The 19,964-nt window shown below is 39.8% G+C and overlaps 1 long non-coding RNA gene across 1 annotated transcript; it reads left to right on the forward strand.

Moving 5' to 3' along the window:
* The first annotated feature begins 8,662 nt into the window (after window positions 1-8,662).
* LOC135779422 (uncharacterized) lies at window positions 8,663-19,238 on the forward strand. The gene is made up of 4 exons (XR_010544795.2): window positions 8,663-10,139; window positions 10,898-10,987; window positions 13,607-13,775; window positions 18,946-19,238. It is a non-coding gene; the product is annotated as an uncharacterized lncRNA (long non-coding RNA).
* Window positions 19,239-19,964: the final 726 nt, after the last annotated feature.

Genomic DNA, 19,964 nt, shown 5'->3' on the forward strand with positions numbered 1-19,964 from the left:
CGGCACACGCGGGAGCGGTCTACGTGCCTCGCCCCTTATTGGGGTCCAGATACCCCTGTGTAGCCCCCCGTGCCGATGTCCAGGCCGGGGCATCTTCTATCTCTATTCATCAGTGGCAGTCTCCTTCTATATCTCTTCATTGTCAAATACAGATACCTTTGCATTGGGATTTTTGACTCTGTTGTTCCTTACAGAATGGACTTGCCCGAAATGGATCCCGCAGATGTTGATTCGATGAGAACGGCGATTGCCCAGCAGGGCTCTTGGTTGGGTCAGCACACAGCCCAGTTGTCCACCACCAATCGAGAAATAGACGATCTCACCGCCGGGTCGCCGACCTCACCGCCTGTCTAGATCAAGTTCGACGCGAGCAAGCTCCATCTTCATCTTCCAGCCTTTTGCTTTTGTGTCTTTCCTCCGCAGGTACCGGCAGCCGATTTGACCGGGGTCCCGGCGTAGTATGCCGACATCGGCCAGGTATTCAGTAAAGCCCGGGCCACCACCCTTCCTCCCCACCGGCCGTATGACTGTGCTATCGATCTCCTCCCAGGCACGTCCCCACCTAAAAGTAGACTTTATTCTTTGTCAGGTACAGAAAGAGAGGCTATGGACAAATATATTAATGATGCCCTTCGTAAGGGTGCCTTTTCTCTGGCATCAGGGTCCTGATTTCTGGTTTGGGCAAACTTCCCCTGAATACACACCTCACACTCTTGTTCGGGTCTGCCAGCTTTACCTTTGATCTGCATACCTTCGACAATACCCTGCAACTTAACAATGTCTTCATAGTTACAGTGACCTAAGATCTCATGCCACGTTTGTATGTCATGGCAGGCATTACACTTATCATTAGATTCAGTTCCAGTATGCAAATAATATAACTTGCCGTAAACATGTATGTTAAATCTGTTACCGTCTCTGGTTATCAGGGTGTCTTTGTTTTCTTTAAAAACAACCATAGCACCATTTGAGGTCGCTGCCTTCACTGAGAAGATGCTTTGGGGGTATGATGGCACAAACAAAGCGTCTTTTAGCACTGCCTTGCATTGCTGTCCCCCGCTGTCAATGAGGAAAACCTCAGCATTGTCCTTCCGCTGAGCGACTCCATTGCATCGAGTGCCGTCTGCCAGCTCGATACTGTGTGTTTCAGGCCTGAATTTGCTGTCGAAACTCTTGAACATGGTTATGTCTGTGATGATATGAGACGTAGCCACTGTGTCCACCATTAGACCATTTTCCTTGATGCTGCACGTTGGCTGCCGCTGGATACAGGTCTCTCTGTCTCTCATCTTGAAAGCATAGTCCTCAACATCTTCTGAGGCTCTACTCACACCATCTTTTTTTATCTTTAGTGTCCTTACGCCTACATGTTGCATCTTTGCGTGTGTCTCTTCTGCATTTACTACACCACACTTTCTGTCGACATGCTCTAGCTCTATGGCCTCTGTTACCACACTTAAAACACACTATTTCAGCATCATCTTTGCTCCACTCACGTGCGTTAGGGTCTTTGTGGGTCGCCGTCCAGCTTTCCCATGAGTTTTCATCACACTGTCGCTCGACTCAGCAGCTTTTATCTTTTTAGTTTCTTCAAAATCGCGTAGATTAGTCTTGAACTCAGCAAACGTGATTTTGTCATCTGTATGGGCCACGTGTATTGCGAATGGCTTAAAACTCTCAGGCAGTCCTTTTAACACCATAGTGACCAGCAGTTCGTCTCCTAACGTTTCACCTGCGTTACGCAGTGCCGTAATGGCGATCTCTGCTCTGATGACATAGTCCATCAGACTTTCATTGTTTGCATTTTGAAGCGACGTCAACATCGTGTATAAACTTATCATACAGGGCTTTCCCTTCCCTGCATAATATCCTCTCAGTATTTCTAGAGCTTTTCTTCCGATGTTGGGTGCATCTCTCATAACTAATGACAAACTTTTATCATCTAGCATCAAAATCAGTTCGGCATATGCGTCTGCATTTTTCTTTGCATCCGCTGCTTTCTCAGCTTCTGACTAGGGCTGCACGATTGAAGCTAAAATGTGAATCACGATTTTTTCCATGGGAATTGAGATCCCGATTCTCTCACCCTGATTATCTTTTTTTTACCAAAAAATTTATTATGCACTTAACTTAAAAAATGTGCTACAGGGCTTTCAGTTATAATAATGTGTCTTAAAAGTCTCTTTTTCTTATTTTAGACCCCTTAAAATTTAGAATAATTTAAAATTTGTTAGCTGTTAAATTGCACATCTGCTTTTTGTCCTATCAAACTGCCCAACCTTAAAACTTTAAAAACACTAAACCTTTAAAAGACTAAACGATCAACATTTTAAGGCATCAGAGAGAAACGCAGACATGTAACAATGTTCCCCTCGTGCTAAAAAACGTTTCTTATGGAGAACTTGTGGCGGTGACACAGAGGCCGTTTCTCAATGTGAAGGCTGCAGCCTCTCTGGAGGTCGCATTTCTAAACTGCGCATCATAAAGACTGTCTAATTTCAGAATATTAACAATAAACGTTATAAAGATGACTAATATTTTTAGCTTATAATAAATTGTTGAAATATGTTTATGACTTGCGAATGTAATGCTCCGTATCTCAAATGAACCAGGCTTGATGACGTATACTGCCTGCATATCTGCGACCTCCGGAGGTTGCAGCCTTCCGATTTAGATACGTCCGGAGGTAAATATTGCCTTCTTTCGGAACCAATGTTGTTGCATCTTCACTTTCTTCGTCGCCACCAGGATTTTCCACAATGACGCTCGTTCATCCTCTCATTTTTGTGAAAATTGCCGCTCCAAATCCACCAAGTAAACGACCGTGTTTAGGTCTGCCGCCTTGTAATACGTCACAAGAGTGACAGTGGTACGCCGCAAATGAGATGAGAGAGAGGAGAGAAACGATCGGGTCTGATTGGTGAATGAATAGGGTTTGGTTTTACCCTGTATGAGTGTGTGTTAGCAAGTTTGACTGATATTCTTGGATTGTAATGTAAATATGTCACAGGAGTGACGATCTTTTAGGCGGAACCAAAAATTGGGAAGTTTTGGTTCCGCCCGGATGTTTCCGCCCGGACCGGTAAGAGAAAACACCGGACATCCGGTGGCGTCGCGAACGCTGTAATCAGCCAAACTACACACAGCTGGGAGCTATTAAGAGGAGCGCCGGGTGATTGGAGGAGAACAACACCCAGGGGAGTATTTAAAGACAAGTTAAACCACAGTCTTGGCTGATGTTATCCACTGTTGTGTTGGTGTGTATTGTAGCGCCGAGTTGGGCTCGCCTGATACGCTATATTTGGATCGTTGTATTGCTCTCTCTCTCCATGTTGGGATCATAGATCGATGTAAATGAGGATATCGAAGACCTTATAGGTGAAGTGTTAGACGGACACTGACATTGGATGAGAGAAACGGAAGGAGAGGAAAAACTTACCGTTGTGAGTATACATCTGTGGAAAAGAGGTGTTGGTGGCTGGAAAGCGCCCTGTCTAGGTACCTGGAGTTATTATTAGCATGAAGACAACCTAGGACGAAGAAAGACAGAGATTGTGAGTAACCAAATCCCTTGAAGTAGGTGTTTGTATATATGTGACTTATACATCGTTTGAGTGTTCTTAAGAGAGATCGAGCGGCCCTACCCCTGTACCAGCGTGGTGGGTGAGCCGAAGGTTTCGTGTGAAAGCAGCTACAGCGACGACAACAAACAAACCCTAGGCCGTCTGCCATCTCCCTATTCTCGCCCAGAGCGAAGTGGAAGAGGACGGGTGTCTATTGTGTGCACTGCGCGTGGTGGGTGAGTCGTTGGAAATTTTCACTTGAAGTGGTGCTGTGTAATGCCGTGTATTGCAGTGTGAGTGCTGTGTCTTGTTTGACGTAACCCCGCCTTCAGTCACTCGTCCCGGGACGACGAAGAGGAAAGAACGGCGCTAGAGAATACCTGTACAATAATGCTGTAGTGTGTTTTCAGATTCACAGAATTACAGAGTGGCGGCGAAGAACGGTGCGAGTGGCAGTGTGTGTGAGTATTGCACCTATTATTGTTACCTTACTTGTCTCCTTTTCATCATCACAGAGTAGAGGCAAAAGAGATCCGCTGGCCCGAGGTCTCGACGAAAGGGCGCCCCGGTCCAGTTTTCGATTGACCAATGGGTCTCGAGGAAAGGGCAGCGCTCGACCCGGTGTGCCGGCGTGGCTTTCTCGCCTCTCTGTTCATCAACGAGTTCGCCGAGAGGGTCTTGGCCCCCGGCGTCCCATTACGAATCATTGCTAAATCGCCGCATTGTAGACCCAGCCAGCGTAAGCTCGCCACCCTGTAAGTTTGCATATAACCTGTTATGTCTGCTGATTGACAGGAAAGTGAGTGGGTCGTGAGAGCTGTGGAGAGAAAGAGAGCCAACGTGAACACTGAGATATTGAGCTGTGGAGAGAGCCATACCTACCTAGAAGCTGTAACCAGCGCAGAGGTGAGCGAACGTCTTGAGAACGATTCACTGTGTCCCTGTATCCCAGCAGCCGTCTGTGGAGAGAAAGAGAGCCAACGTGAACACTGAGATATTGAGCTGTGGAGAGAGCCATACCTACCTAGAAGCTGTAACCAGCGCAGAGGTGAGCGAACGTCTTGAGAACGATTCACTGTGTCCCTGTATCCCAGCAGCCGTCTGTGGAGAGAAAGAGAGCCAACGTGAACACTGAGATATTGAGCTGTGGAGAGAGCCATACCTACCTAGAAGCTGTAACCAGCGCAGAGGTGAGCGAACGTCTTGAGAACGATTCACTGTGTCCCTGTATCCCAGCAGCCGTCTGTGGAGAGAAAGAGAGCCAACGTGAACACTGAGATATTGAGCTGTGGAGAGAGCCATACCTACCTAGAAGCTGTAACCAGCGCAGAGGTGAGCGAACGTCTTGAGAACGATTCACTGTGTCCCTGTATCCCAGCAGCCGTCTGTGGAGAGAAAGAGAGCCAACGTGAACACTGAGATATTGAGCTGTGGAGAGAGCCATACCTACCTAGAAGCTGTAACCAGCGCAGAGGTGAGAGAACGTCTTGAGAATGATTCACTGTGTCCCTGTATCCCAGCAGCCGTCTGTGGAGAGAAAGAGAGCCAACGTGAACACTGAGATATTGAGCTGTGGAGAGAGCCATACCTATCTAGAAGCTGTAACCAGCGCAGAGGTGAGCGAACGTCTTGAGGTCGATTCACTGTGTCCTCGTGTCCCAGTTGGAATCTGCGAAGAGAGAGAGAATAAGGAAGGCGAGTGAGTCAACGAGCAAGGACCTGTGGGAAGTAGGCGGTGCACCGCCGTGCGCTAAGTCAAGGTACACTGACAGAAAAAGACCCATACCAGCACTCATTGTGTTTTGTTCTGCCTCCAGGAAGGAAGAAGAGCGCGCCACGAGTAGAGGGAACCCGAGGCAGGAGCCCGTTCCCCCACGTACGACCCCCCACCCTTAGTCATTCATTGGGCCGTGGCCCCCCCCTGGAGGGCGGATCCTGAATTTAGTTTTAATTTCCCCTTTCCCAAGTTCCCCTATATTTTAACTATTTAAATAAATAAAGAACATTTTATACTTACTTGTACTCGTTGTTGTCTGGTCATTGGGTTGGTTTTGGGGACCTCCTCGAGGTGGAAGTTTAGAAGGGGCGTGGCTTAATCACTAGTAGCCAGCCCCTGGCTTGTGACAAATACTAAACACGTGAATGCAGAATCTGAATACAGGGAAATACTGTATATGCAAGTGAATCGCCGTCATTTAAAATGAAGATCGCATATATGTATGAATCGAGATCGTGATTCTTTTTCGATTAATCATGCAGCCCTACTTCTGACTGCGGTTCTTTTAACACCGTGTCTTTTAGTCCAGATAAATGAAAATGTCTCAACATTTTAGTTCCCCAAATCTCATACCTTGATTCATCTCCATCGAACATCAGTCGAGACATATTGTATGTCCTTCTTTGTTCATCCGCCATTTTAGTTAGCACGCGGTCCGTTGCGACTTTCTAACAGTGGGAAAACAAACTCCTCCGAACAACTCCTGGGCCCATAACCTGTTGAGTTGTGCAATCCTACTGTTGCAGCTAGCGATGCATTCGGAGGTAAATGATGAGGATGGAGATTAATCTTTAAGTATATTTATTAACTGCTGCTGGCACATCATTCTCACGGAGCAGCTTTCACATACAGACAGACATAAAGGAACACGTGACAGAGACAGGAACTGAACTATGGTAACTCACAGAGGACGAACATACGCAAACGCGTTTTACATAGCTTACACTTTGGTGCCCTCTTGTGACCACTCATATGCACAACATTATGAACAACATTATAGCATTACATTACATTACAACTGGGGGCACAATAACCATATTCCAACAAGTCTTTGTCTCTACAGATTAAAACTATACAATAACAGCCTCATGCAAAGCATTCTGGGAACCAAAATCCTCATCAACCTTTTTCTGTTTTTTTTTTCAGATTTTGTTTCCCAGAATGCTTTGCATGAGGCTGTTATTTATTTTATTCTGTAAAGATAAAGACTTGATAATGTTTAATGTTCATTTAACTTAGTTAGTAAATAACATCAATTTAAATCTACAGTAAATTACTGGAAAGCAGCTGACAGTAATACTGTAATTTATACATACATTTTTTAACAGTTTACTGATATCTATACAGATATAATCTTTAATTTTTGACATAAAAAGCTTTTATCGATATCTCCATTATTCCAGTAAAAAGTAAACAGTAAAATCAAGAAAAGTTATTTTGTAACTTGTTCTCCATTTTTTGTAAACTACAAAAAAATAACTCCAAATGTGTAGTAGGCCTACATGCAGGCTGGATTTTACGTGATGTTGCTTTTCTTTACATGCAATCACATTTGTTAATTCATTAAGTGATAAGCCATTTATTCAACATCTCCTTGACTGTCATCCTTTGTAAAAAACAATCTCTTGTGTATTTGACAGCATACAATGTCCAGTTTGACCGCTGTCTTTTCAGTTCATTGCACCAAATACACTGAATTTTTTTTTTAAGCCACATATAAAAAAATGTTAAAATAGAAAAAACTTAAATGTAGCTTAAATAAATTTATTTCAACAACTTACCTTAAAAAATGAGTAAACTGAATTAATAATTTTTTTCAGAGTACCTCAAAACCCTATAGTGCAATGAAACGCTGTCATCGAACATGAATGACCAAAGCTGACTGTTAATCTATATTAATAATATATTATTTATAAACATGTCATTTGTAAAAAAGTATTAAATGGCGCAAGCAATTGAAGCATTGCTTCATGAATGAGTTAGATTGCTGAACTCTTAAAATGACTTTTTTTAGATATCTGCCAACATTTACTCTGAATGACAGCAGTGTCATCTAGTGGCCGGAGCAAGTAGTGTTCAGCAGCTGAACAGAAATACTGTAAGTGATACAGACTTAATTTAGATGAGCTCAAGAAAATTAACCATTTCACTTAAATAGACATTTATTAACCTATCGTATTGATAACTTCTCTGATGTTTTCACAAATATCTTTGTGTTTTTATATGATGAAAGGAAGTCATATGCATCAGGGATGGTGTGAGATTGAGTCATGATGAAAAATAATTTGCATTTCTGAGGTTGGTATGCTTTAGTGTTTTGCATCAGTCTGTCAGCAAAGATATTGATTTAAGTGAACATGTAACATATAAGCCCATCCTGGCCCATCTTACATGCATCTATTTATTGTAGTAACATTTTGCAGATAGTTTTACACTCAGGGTCACACTACAGGAGTCATTAAAAATCTGACTTTGTTCAAAGTGGTGAGATCACTGAACATGCATAAAACTTCCAAGTAAAATACATTTTTTTCACAGGTTTGACAACACATTAAATGAGTACATTGTACTGTTCGGGTTGACTGAAACCATAAATGATATTTACATTAACCGAAAAGAAGGACATGGTTTGAAAAGACACACACACATGCACACACACACATCTGATCATGCAGAGCAAAGCAAAAACAGAGCTGCACTGTAAAAAAAAAATATTTTTTTACAGTTTTTGCCAATACATTTTACTGTGTTTTCCCTGTTTTTTTAAATTACAGAAATGTTTTATTAAAATTACAAAAAAAAAACAGTTAATTGACGTGTGTAATGTAATTAAACAGAGAAACTTTGTATAAATGGAATACAGTATATATCTGTTTTTTAAACAGATTTCAATGATAATTTTAACAAAACTAACTGTAAAAATAAAGTTTTTTTTATTAACCTGCTGGCCTCTTTTAACACATGAAATACTGTAACAACTGTGTTAATTTCTGACACCCCTTAGCTTGTCACAGATTATCAGTGATCTGTTAAAAATTTAGATATCCTAGTTAAAAGTATACTTGTGTTAAGCAGCTGCAGGCCTCTTCTTTTTTTTTTTTTAAACCAGTCTTAAAACCCATATTTTCTCTTTGGCTTTTGAGACCTAGTAAGATGTCGACTTTATTTGCTTGTTTTAATTTGTTACTTTGAATGCTTTTATTGTGTGTGTATTAGTGATGCAACAATACAGTTAGTCCACGGTTCAATACAATTTTCGATTCTTGTCCACGGTTTTCGGTTCGGTTTCGGTTCTCATGACCTTGCTAAAAAAACAGCATACCAGCATGTGTTGTGTTTTGGTGCTGGTTTTCTGGTGACCACAAACCAGCAACAAACCAGAACCAGCGCCTGCACCAGCACCAGCATCCCATGCTCGTCATACCAACAAGACCAGCATATGGTGTGTTTTGGTGCTGATATGCTGGTGACCACCAGCTAAACCAGCAACAAACCAGCATGGACCAGCATGGGAATTATGCTGGTCTATGCTGTTTTTTTAGCAGGGGACTTGGCCTATTAAATCGTTTTAAATTTTTCTATGCTTAGGTAACAGGAACAGCGAGATGATAAGAAGCAAAAAACTAGTTTTAATTGCAAATCTCTTTATTTTATGTAAATGAAAAAACACACTTCTAGTGTATACACATTTCTAGTGTATTGATAAAATAATATAAGATATTATTAAATAAAGATATATAAAAATGATATCCTAATCAAACTGGGGAACACGTGAATTCTTACATTTACAAAATAAACACATGTAAACATAAATTGGCCATTTTATACCTGTACTGAGTAAATAAAACTTTGATGGCTATACCTTAATGCACTACTGTTAAGTCCAACATCATGCTGTCTGTAGAAACCAAAAATGCGTTCCTTACTCAAGATTACTTTTAGCATCATGCAAATTCTCTTCTGGAGTTGAACTTTCCGCGGAAGACGTGTTTGAGGCAAATAACGCGCGTTTGCGGCAAAAAAAGCCAATTTGGGTCATTCGCATTGCCCCGCGCGAATTTGCATCTTTACATTGATGTTGTATCATGTAATCTACTCGCGCAAATAATTAATCCACACCACAGAATTAAAAGACAGTAATGCTGCTTTTATTTGTTGTCGGATTTTTCTGCTCGTGATCACCATGTGACTGCGCGAATGAAATCTGACACCAGCATTGCAAGCAGTTAAAGCAGCTAGTGCATAGTGACTGGATATCAACTCGCTGGAAGGCGTTTAAGTTTTATATCCCAGCGCGCAGATCATGCGGGCACGCAACACACTAACTGAAGTACAGGGAATATAAAACGGACAGATTTGAATGGATAAACCGAAAAACCGCAAATCACATGCGTGAATTGAACCGTGGGGGTCCAACCGACCGGTTCAATATTGTATTGAGAATTGTGGCATCCCTAGTGCGTGTTTATTGTACTTATGTTTATTTTTCTGTACAGCACTTTGGACAACTTTGGTTGTTGTATAGTGCTTAACAAATAAAGTTGGTATGGTAAGTTTAGCTGTTTAAAAAAAAAGACCGTTGCAATTTAAATAATAAGCTACAAAAACCAATGCAAAAGACAAATCAAAAACCTCTGTGTTCAGCGAATCATTTTCACGGCAATAATTATTTAAGCCAATCAGAATTGACACCTCTGCTACGTTGGTGGCGCACGCAGGAAGAAGCGCGCGACATGATGAAGACGGCGGCGCGCTGGTGAACTACTCTGCTGTTTTCGACGAAGCAACACTTGTGAGAGGTAACATCGAAAATATTTACTGACACATTCAAAAATTCAACGCAGTACTGACATAGCTAGAGTATACATTAAGACTGACGACCGAAAACAAAACAAGTAATGTATGTCAGATGTTGCATTAGTTAGGTTGCAGATGCAGTTTAGCTTTGTGTTAACGTTAATTTACCTGAACGCAATTTAACGTTGCATTTATGAGAACATTACCTTTGTGCTGGCTTGTATTTTTGTGGCCGTGACTGTGTGGCACGTGGCTGGCTAACTAAAAAATTTAGCTAACTAAAGTTGACCACTGCTAGCGACAGCTTTCAAATATGCTGCGCATTAACTGGCCCAAAACATGGTCAAAATTATTAGAAAAAGATACTTGTTTGGGTTAAAGTGATAAGTCAACGTTGACTTTGGTTTCAAATGATACACTAACAGCACTCTCTAGCAAAAGCATCCACGATTCTCAAAAAAAGTCAGCAAATTTAGTGTAATTAATATAGCACTCTACAGCTAAAATAACATAAGGAAAATACTCGTAGTGTGGTGCTAGATAGTCACATTGTAAAGGTTTAAGAAACAAACACACTTTATTTCAATTTCTAAAGGCTTAACACTGAGTGACTGTTTCAGAAATGCCTAAATTACATATTTTTTGTGACTGAATCTGAGACTCAAGTAAATAAAGAAAATTAATGTTGCTGTATTACAATTTTTGTAATGTAATTTCGCACAAACATTATGCAAACTAATTTTTTTCATTTCTTTTTCAGTTTTTTGATTCAATACCAGGAATTGGAACAATAGCTATCTGGAACTTCTGGAACTGAGATCAGTCAGAAGCCTTCAAGCTCAAACATTAAGTAAGTTTGCAATATGGCAAGTGTTCTAAAAGCTTTCACATGTCCTACATGTGGCATTTCTATGGAAACAGTGAAAGGGTATGTAAATCATCAAAAATTACACACAAATGAAGCACATGGTGAATATGCCTGTTGTGTAATTGGGTGCAAATCAAAGTTTATCAAGTATAATTCCTTTAAAAGTCATATGTTGCGCCAACATAGGCGGTCATCTGTGTCACAATGTGAAACCGTACAGGGTCTGAAATGTGAAAAGCCACATTGCCAGAAACAATGCATTGATCTGAAAGATCTTTTAGGTCATTTAAAGTTGCATGTTTCAAAGAAAGAAGAGGTGAAGTGCCCATTTAAAGGCTGTGGCAAAGCCTTTTCATTGAGGTCCTCTTTTACGGCACACATTTCTAGAAATCATGAAAAAGCTGCATCTGTGCACGTGTCAGCTATGTATCTTGTTGATTCTGTGCCAAGCCAGTCTTTTGATGTTGCTCAAAGTCCGTCAGATGTAAGCATTGACGAGCCTGAGGATATCCTGGACCCACCAGATATGAAAGGGCTATATATGAGAAATTTGTGTATGTTTTACATGAAGTTACAGGCCAAATACCTTGTACCTTCATCCACTATTCAGATGATTGTGGAACAAGTAGATGTGATTTACAAAGAAGTGAAACTCACCGAGTGGTCAGGGGTGTTCACTGGTATGCTCACACAAAAATCGCTGCAAAAGATGCTTTCCAACAGCTGTTTTAGCATTCGTTGTTAACTTGTGGACCTATTTTTCCAAACGCCTCACACCCGTACATTCTTCTGCTTAGAGCTTGGATAATAGACACTCCAGCCCAGGTGGTGGCGCTAATCCGCCATTGCTCATTTCAAGAATAGAGACAAAGTTCCCGGCGCGGAGTAATACCGTACCTCACAGCACATCTAATACAAGTCAATGGAGTTGGCAAAAACTATGATAAAACCTGTTGGAATGCGTATTTTGCAGCGATTTTTGTGTGAGCATACCAGTGAACACCCCTGACCACTCGGTGAGTTTCACTTCTTTGTAAACGAAAGTTTAATGCATTTTAGGAAGGATTGTTCCAGTGCACCATTAAACCCATTGTAGAGCTGTGAGGTAAAACAGAAACATCCGAAAATTCTCGGGTCAGCCGCATATGTCGAAATTTCAGTCAAGACCGTTCTATTTCATCATAAACAATCTGAAAACAGGCCGTTAAGTGTAAAAAGGCCGAACTTGTCCTTTAATGTAATCCACGTTACGCGTGTTTTAATTCAAGTGTTCTGAACAAATATGGTCACTTATGAGATTTATTAACTACAGTATCAAATCATAACACATTTTAGTGTACATCAACATCACATACAAAATGCCATATCTTTTAGCATAGAATTGCATTAATCACCATTGCCATAATGTATAGACAAATTTGGTTTCACTTTACGGCCTTATTTATTTTATGTGATTTTAAATTGAGTGTTACAACTGCATTTTATATTTATAAAGAGTAAAGTGATTGTATTGCTTCAGAAGACTTGAATTTAATCTCATGGGTCAAATGGATTACACTCATGCTTTTATCTTTGTGTATCCTCAATGTTGGTTGCCTTTCATCTACATTGTTTGGATCAAAACAGCTGAGAACTTTTAAATATCTTAATTTGTATTACACAGATAAACTGTCTGTTTTGAAAATACAGTTACTGTGAGAATTATTTTTTTGGTGGACACCCTTAACTTTTTAAAGGAACACGCCCACATTTTGGGAATTTAGCTTATTCACCGTCTCCCCCAGAGTTAGATAAGTCCATACATACCTCTCTCATCTCCGTGCGTGCTGTAACTCTGTCTGACGCAGCCCCGCTAGCTTAGCTTAGCACAAAGACTGGAAATGCATGGCTCCAGCTACTATACTGCTCCCAATAAGTGACAAAATAACGCGAACATTTTCCTTTTTATGTGGTGTGATTTGTATATTCACACCGTGTACAAAAAACAAGGTCTTATGAGACAGCGATCTTTTAACAGTATACATACTGGGAACTATATTCTCAGAAGGCGAAGCACTGCTACTGGGTGGAGTGATTTGCACAACTCTGACCGAACTCTCTGCTCCTCACCAGGGGCTTCTCGGTGCTGCGAGCAAATCACCCCACCCAAGTAGCAGTGCTTCGTCTTCTGAGAATATAGTTTCCAGTATGTATACTGTTAAAAGATCGCTGTGTCTCATATCACCTTGTTATTTGTACACGGTGTGACTATACAAATCACAACACATAAATAGGAAAATGTTCGCGTTATTTTGTCATTTATTGGGAGCAGTATACTAGCTGGAGCTATTCACTTCCAGTCTTTGTGCTAAGCTAAGCTAGCGGGGGCTGCGTCAGACAGAGTTACAGCACGCACGGAGATGACAGAGGTATGTATGGACTTATAACTCTGGGGGATACGGTGAATAAGCTAAATTCCCAAAATGTGGGCGTGTTCCTTTAACATGGAAAGGTAAAACCCAGATTAGTAAGGTTTTGTTGTTGTGCTAATTTGCGAGCCAAATAATGTGGTTTTTTTTGACAGACAATGTTTTTGACTTCTTATTTTCCTATGTACTGTAGGGAGTTCTCCCCTCACAGCTGAAAACTTGATGATTGCTGTGGACCAGACCATCGTGAAAGATGGGGTTACAAATTGTGGTGATGCCCTTCTGATGATGTTCGTATCCTACTACTGCCTCAACATCAGTTATCCACTGGAACTTGGAGCAACTCTGGAGTTCATGCAGAGGTAAGACTTAAAGTTTAACCACAAAATGCATTTCCTGAAGAACAAAAAGTGTGTATATATGGCCCAAAGATGGATAAATAAACAATTATCCATTTAGGAAATTAATGGACATGAAACCGGTAACAGAAGAAAGTCTAGATAAATTTTATTTGATGGCAAGATCATTACAACATTTATTCAATGACAGGAGCAAAATGAGCAGACGCTGTGCATTTCTGGGGCCTCATTTATCAACAGTGCGTAGAAAATGTTCTATATTTTGTCCTACGAATGAAATTTAGTATGTGCGTAAGTACAAAAAAATCGGTATTCATCAAACGTGCGCACGTGGTTCGTACGCACATCAGTAAGTAATCCTTGTTGATAAATCCCGCGTGTTCTTAAGCACCAAGCTCGTGCACGTTCATGGTTCATTTGCATTCCAAAACGCCTCCAATAATCCATATATGGTGCCAACACCTCCCTTTTGAATTCACGTGGTTGTGCTTTTTCCCCTCACCGCAATAATGGCAAAGAAAGTGAAAAAAGGGACTTTACAGACACAGAAATGGAGTTGCGCGTGGATGAGGTTAAATCCAAATAACACATACTGTTTGGTTCACTTAGTGCGGGAGGAATGACTAACAAAAGAAAAAAATCTGCATTGTGAACATGTTACCAGTGCGGTTAATTCCGTTGGGTCTGAGGAGAGGACACTTACAGAAATAAAAAAGTGATTTGACATTTAAATTATCAGTCAAAAAATGCGTCACAGCACACCGACGTGAAATCAGTGCAACTGGAGGAGAACAGACAAAGACAGTACTTTCCACCTTGGACAGCTGCATAGCCAGCATCATCGGCTGTGTCAAGCATTTGTCTGAGCTTTCTTTTATAGGGGTAGACACCAATTTGACAACAAGTCACAAAAAAAATCATTAATTCAACACTGGTTTGCTGTTACTATATTAACAATAATCATTTTTAATACCTGCTTGTGGATAATAAATGCACACTTCTTTACACACTGTGGATGATCCGGTGTAGTATCGGTATTCTACCACTAGATGCTATGCGTACGCATGCTCCGAGCTGTGCGTATATTTACACACATTTCTACGTATAAGTGCAATTTGATAAATTCCACACTTTGCGTAAAACTGTTCCTACGCAAAATTTACGCACACTTCTGTTCGTACGCACGCTTGATAAATGAGGCCCCTGGCATCTGTGGGAAGACAACTGGTATTGGTACATTATTAACTGTCTATTCCGATTTAATAGATCACAATTTTTTCCCTGTTGGACATTACATTTTTATGGCGTTTAATCAGACCCAAAAGTCGCGCGCACAAAAAACACGCGCGAGTGAGATACGAACGCGCAGAACACTATTCGCGCGCGGAAAAGCGTCCTCGCGGGAGCGCACCTCCGCTTAGCGCGCACAAATGCAGTCACGCGAGCAAGGGCTGGGATGAGCGCTCGCTCGACTCGCTCTATGCTCGCATGGCTGCACCACACGCGCTCGCTCGATCAAGATCCGTTTTGGGACTTTGGGGGCGGGACATTGACTGATGTCTCTGCATGTGTGATTGGTTGTTTGATTTAATCAGTGACACGCATAATCTTCTGTTCCTCAATTTGTATCCAGTCACTCTAGGTAGAGAAGACACGTTTAAATATGACCATTAATGTCAGAGCAGGTAATTTATTAAAACATTAGTTTTGTTTAAACCATGCAATAAGCTGCAAACAATAACCAAAAAAACGCTAATTTAAGGTATCAATTTTGTTTGTTGTTTAATATGTAGATAATTTAACAAAATGAACCATATTATGGCAAAAAAAAAATCAATGCTATTTTGAACATGAAAAGGTCCAGAATGGCTATGTGTGTACACACACACACTTAGCCATTCTGTATAACGTCCTGATATATATATATATATATATATATATATATATATATATATATATATATATATATATATATATATATATATATATATATATATATATATATATATATATATATATATATATATATATATCTTTGTTTATACTACTTATTTTTGCTTTGTATATTTAACAAAAATCTTACTGTTCCATTTTAAAATTTTCACTGTATATCTTATTTCTTTTTATTTTATTTTTACACAGGCCAACTGAACATGCTTTGGGAATACATGAACAGTCTTTGTCATGCTAATAAGGTCCACTCAAATTAAAATGGTTAGATAATATCACCTTGCAAAGCTTTGTACAGGACTATACTAAAGTTTGCTCATGCTAACTTTGTCACGTCACAGAGTTGGTTCAGACTATGTAATTGTAGCCTACAGTATATATTGCAAGATGATATTATCTAATTAAACCGTAACCATATAATACCTTAAAAATTGGTGTTATTTTTTTGGTTTGCAGCTTATTGCATGGATCAAACAAAACTAATGTTTTAACATAAATTACCTCCTCCGACATAATGGTCATACTAAAACGTGTCTTCTCTATCTGTGTGACGGATTATGCATGTCACTGATTAAATCAAAAAACCAATCACGGATGCGGAGACATCAGTCAATCTCTCACCCTCAAAGTCCCAAAACTGATCTTGATCGAGCGAGCGCGTGTGGTGCAGCCGCGCGAGCATGGAGAGAGTCGAGCGAGCGCTCATCCCAGCCCTTGCTCGCGTGACTGCATTTGTGCGCGCAGAGCGGAGGTGTGCTCTAGCGGGGACGCTTTTCCCCGCGCAAAATGTTATGGGCGCTCGCGAGGACGCTTTCGCGTGCGCGAAGTGTTCTGCGCGCTCGTATCTCTCGCTTGCGCGTGGTTTTTGTGCACGTAACTTTTGGGTCTGATTAAACGGCATACATTTTCACCTTCCATCAATCTTGTGGTGCGACTATCACTGTGTCCTAACCAGACACGATGCGATAAGATTCCAGCGACAAGCAATTTGTCTGTCCACACCAGACACGATTACAAGATGCAACAAAATCAATCAAAAACCACAGCTAATCAGAACAGCGTGTGGGCGGGCTCCCGCGGCAAATGCACGGCCCCAGAGATTAATTTTGTTAAAAACATAATAAATCAAAATGTATTATTTTACACTTTACACCATTTTAAACTATTAAAAATACATACGGAGTTATTAAAGCAATCTTTGTTATAGAATGAAGTTTGAACGTTCTTGTTTCCATTTGTGAAATTGTAAGACCTGAGGTAGTACGGCTACAAGGTTGGGAACAATAAATGATATTCAAAGTCACATTACACGCTTTTAACATTAAATAAAGCACATAAACGGTACCTGAGATTATCATTGCCATACTTTGCTTCTATTTCATCGCGGCTGGAACTACAACACAGTTTCTAAAATACAATCATTGTTTGTCGCCGTCACGGCTGGTTAGGACATGGTATAACACTTCCTTTATGATCTATGGAGATGTTGACACTGGCAGCAGATTTTAAAGGAACAGTATGTAAGAAATTTAAACAGTTGAGTTGCAGCCCTCAACTGATGTTTATGTTGTCATGTTGTGTATTGGCCACCAGTTGTGTGATTGCAGTACCAGTTTTAGCCACAAGTTTTGTGATTGCAATACCAGTTTTGGCCACAATCCTACATACTGTTCCTTTAACACTGGTTGTTGGAATGCATCACAGCCATTGTAGGCACAGTTGCTTAATGGGAGATACTTGTTCACCCCAAAATAAAATTGTCATCGTTTACTTGCACTCATGTTGTTTTAAACCTGTATGAATTTCTTCTTTTGAACACAAAGATATTTTGAAGAATGTTTGTAACCAAACAGTTGATGGACCCCATTGACTTCCAAATTATTTTTTTCCATACTATTGAAGTCAATAGGGTCCATCAACAGTTTGGTTACAAACAAATCTTCAAAGTATCTTCTGTGTTCAACAGAAGAAATAAATGTGTACAGGTTTGTAACAACTAAAAGTTGAGTAAATGATGAAAACTTTATTTTGGGGTGAACTATACCTTTAGATTAGGGCTGTCACTTTTGAGAAAAATCTAATTCGAACGGATTTCGAATTTCATGCAATGTATCCGAATATATTCGAATATCTAGGCGCCGCCCCCCCACGCGCATCAAAAACCCCACCGTAATGGAGGTTCAATCACAAAATTATTAACAGTGACAGTCATAAACAGGGTTGTCTGCATTACTTTTTTACTTAATGTTTGAAACACCAGGTTATCAACTTATGAATAACAAACTTATATATATAAAAAAATGATTCAGAACAGTTACAAACAATAACGTGACAACTTAAATAGCAGCAGGAGTATATAGGCAGACGCAAACGGAATTCGCGCCCGCAGATTTCGGCAGAAAACTCCGCGGAATTCCGCGGATTTAATGTCCGTCATTGACAAGCACACATATCCCGCGCTTGAGCGTGTTTGTGACCAGAACTGTCATTGACAACAACCACACATACAAAGCCTATCCCGCGCGTTTGTGAGCCGTCATTCACAAGTGCATTAACCCTGCGCGTGCTGTTTGCTTGCGGGTTTTCAGTGATAGAGAGCACAAACCCTTTGATACTTGAGATTAAATTAAACTTACCGCTGAGTTAAGCAGATCTCACTTGACTCTGTCGTCTATGTGACGCGCGACAGTCAGCACATGATCATTTAAAATCCGTTTACAAGACAAATGCTGTTGTTGTTTAATATAAAGTTTACATTGCGTTGTAAACATGATGAAATTATCTTCATACATGCTAATTTCATAATGTGAACGTATTAACACAAGCTTTTTATTCTGCTATAATATTTAACACTATTAACAAGATGTCATTTTATATACAAACTATAATTCTATCTTGACATGCACATGAGGTTCATTTTGATCCCATTTGATTCCCTCTCTTGCGCACAGTTGCCCGCTTTCTTTCTATTACGAGGTGTTACTGTAAAAAATGCGCTACACATGGCATTTAAAAAACCGGATGGTTTATTTATAGTTCGAATACGGATATTTCACGTTATGTTCGAATGCATATTCGAATATCGAATAAAAAGTGACAGCCCTACTTTAGATATGTCTGTCACCTGTGTAGCTCAGTTTAAGTACTTTTTACCTGGCTCATCACAATTGCTGATTATGAAAAATGTTTGTAGCACTATATTAAAGTATTTCTGTCTTCACAGATGCCTTTTCAGGATAAATCCAGATAGGGGGACCAAAGTGGAGAAGCAGCAATCTAAAAAACAGCAGTCCGTAAATCCTAAGGTTCTTTCTTTGATAACAAAAATTGCAGACTTTGAATGGCGAGAGTAGACATCTCACATGCCAGCTTCTTTCTGTTTTATACATTTCCATTTAGTTCATATACTGTTCTGTAATGTGTAAAGCGTTCATTCTGCTTGTATTTTGTGGCTCACTGTTATCTTGAGTGAGTGCAGCGTTTTAACGTGTGTTTACACGTTTTAAATTGTGTACATTTCAAAGTAAAGAGTTAAAAAAAAAGCTCCCTGTAAAGACCGGTAATTTTAACCAGTGGGGAGAACCAGTTTCATAAAACGTGTGTGTGTGTGTGTGTGTGTGTGTGTGTGTGTGTGTGTGTGTGTGTGTGCGTGCGTGTGTGTGCGTGCGTGCTGCTAAACAATGCTTTGTTAAATGTTGATCACAGCATGTATTTGCAGATAACAAATAAAACAAAATTAAGATTACTGTTGTTGTTTTTATTATTAAAGCAAATCTTTATTTTGCAGTCTAAACTGCAAAAAAAGTTTAAGAACTGTTATAAAAAAAAGTTATCACTCTTTAAAGAATTTTTATGTGTTTTAGGTGTTTGAATATTTTAACCATGTTATTTTAACAATGTATGTTAAAATTAAAAGATTTAATGGTATTATAAGGATATTTTTGTGTAGAATAACCGTAATAAACCATAATTATAGGATTAGAAATTACCGTTTTCTTACAGTATATCAGTTATTATCTGTACTTAAAACTTTTTTTAAAGACAAATTTTCTGTGTTTTAGAGGTGTATGACTGTATTTTAACAATTAATTTATGTTAAAATTAAAAGATTTAATGGTTTTATTAGGATATTTTTGTGTAGATTAACAGTAATAAACCGTAATTATAGGATAAGAAATTACCGTTTTCTTACAGTATATCAGTTATTATCTGTACTTAAAACCTTTTTTTAAAGACAAAGTT

The sequence above is a fragment of the Paramisgurnus dabryanus genome, chromosome 1, assembly GCF_030506205.2.
Source record: "Paramisgurnus dabryanus chromosome 1, PD_genome_1.1, whole genome shotgun sequence".
Taxonomy (NCBI): Eukaryota; Metazoa; Chordata; class Actinopteri; order Cypriniformes; family Cobitidae; genus Paramisgurnus; species Paramisgurnus dabryanus.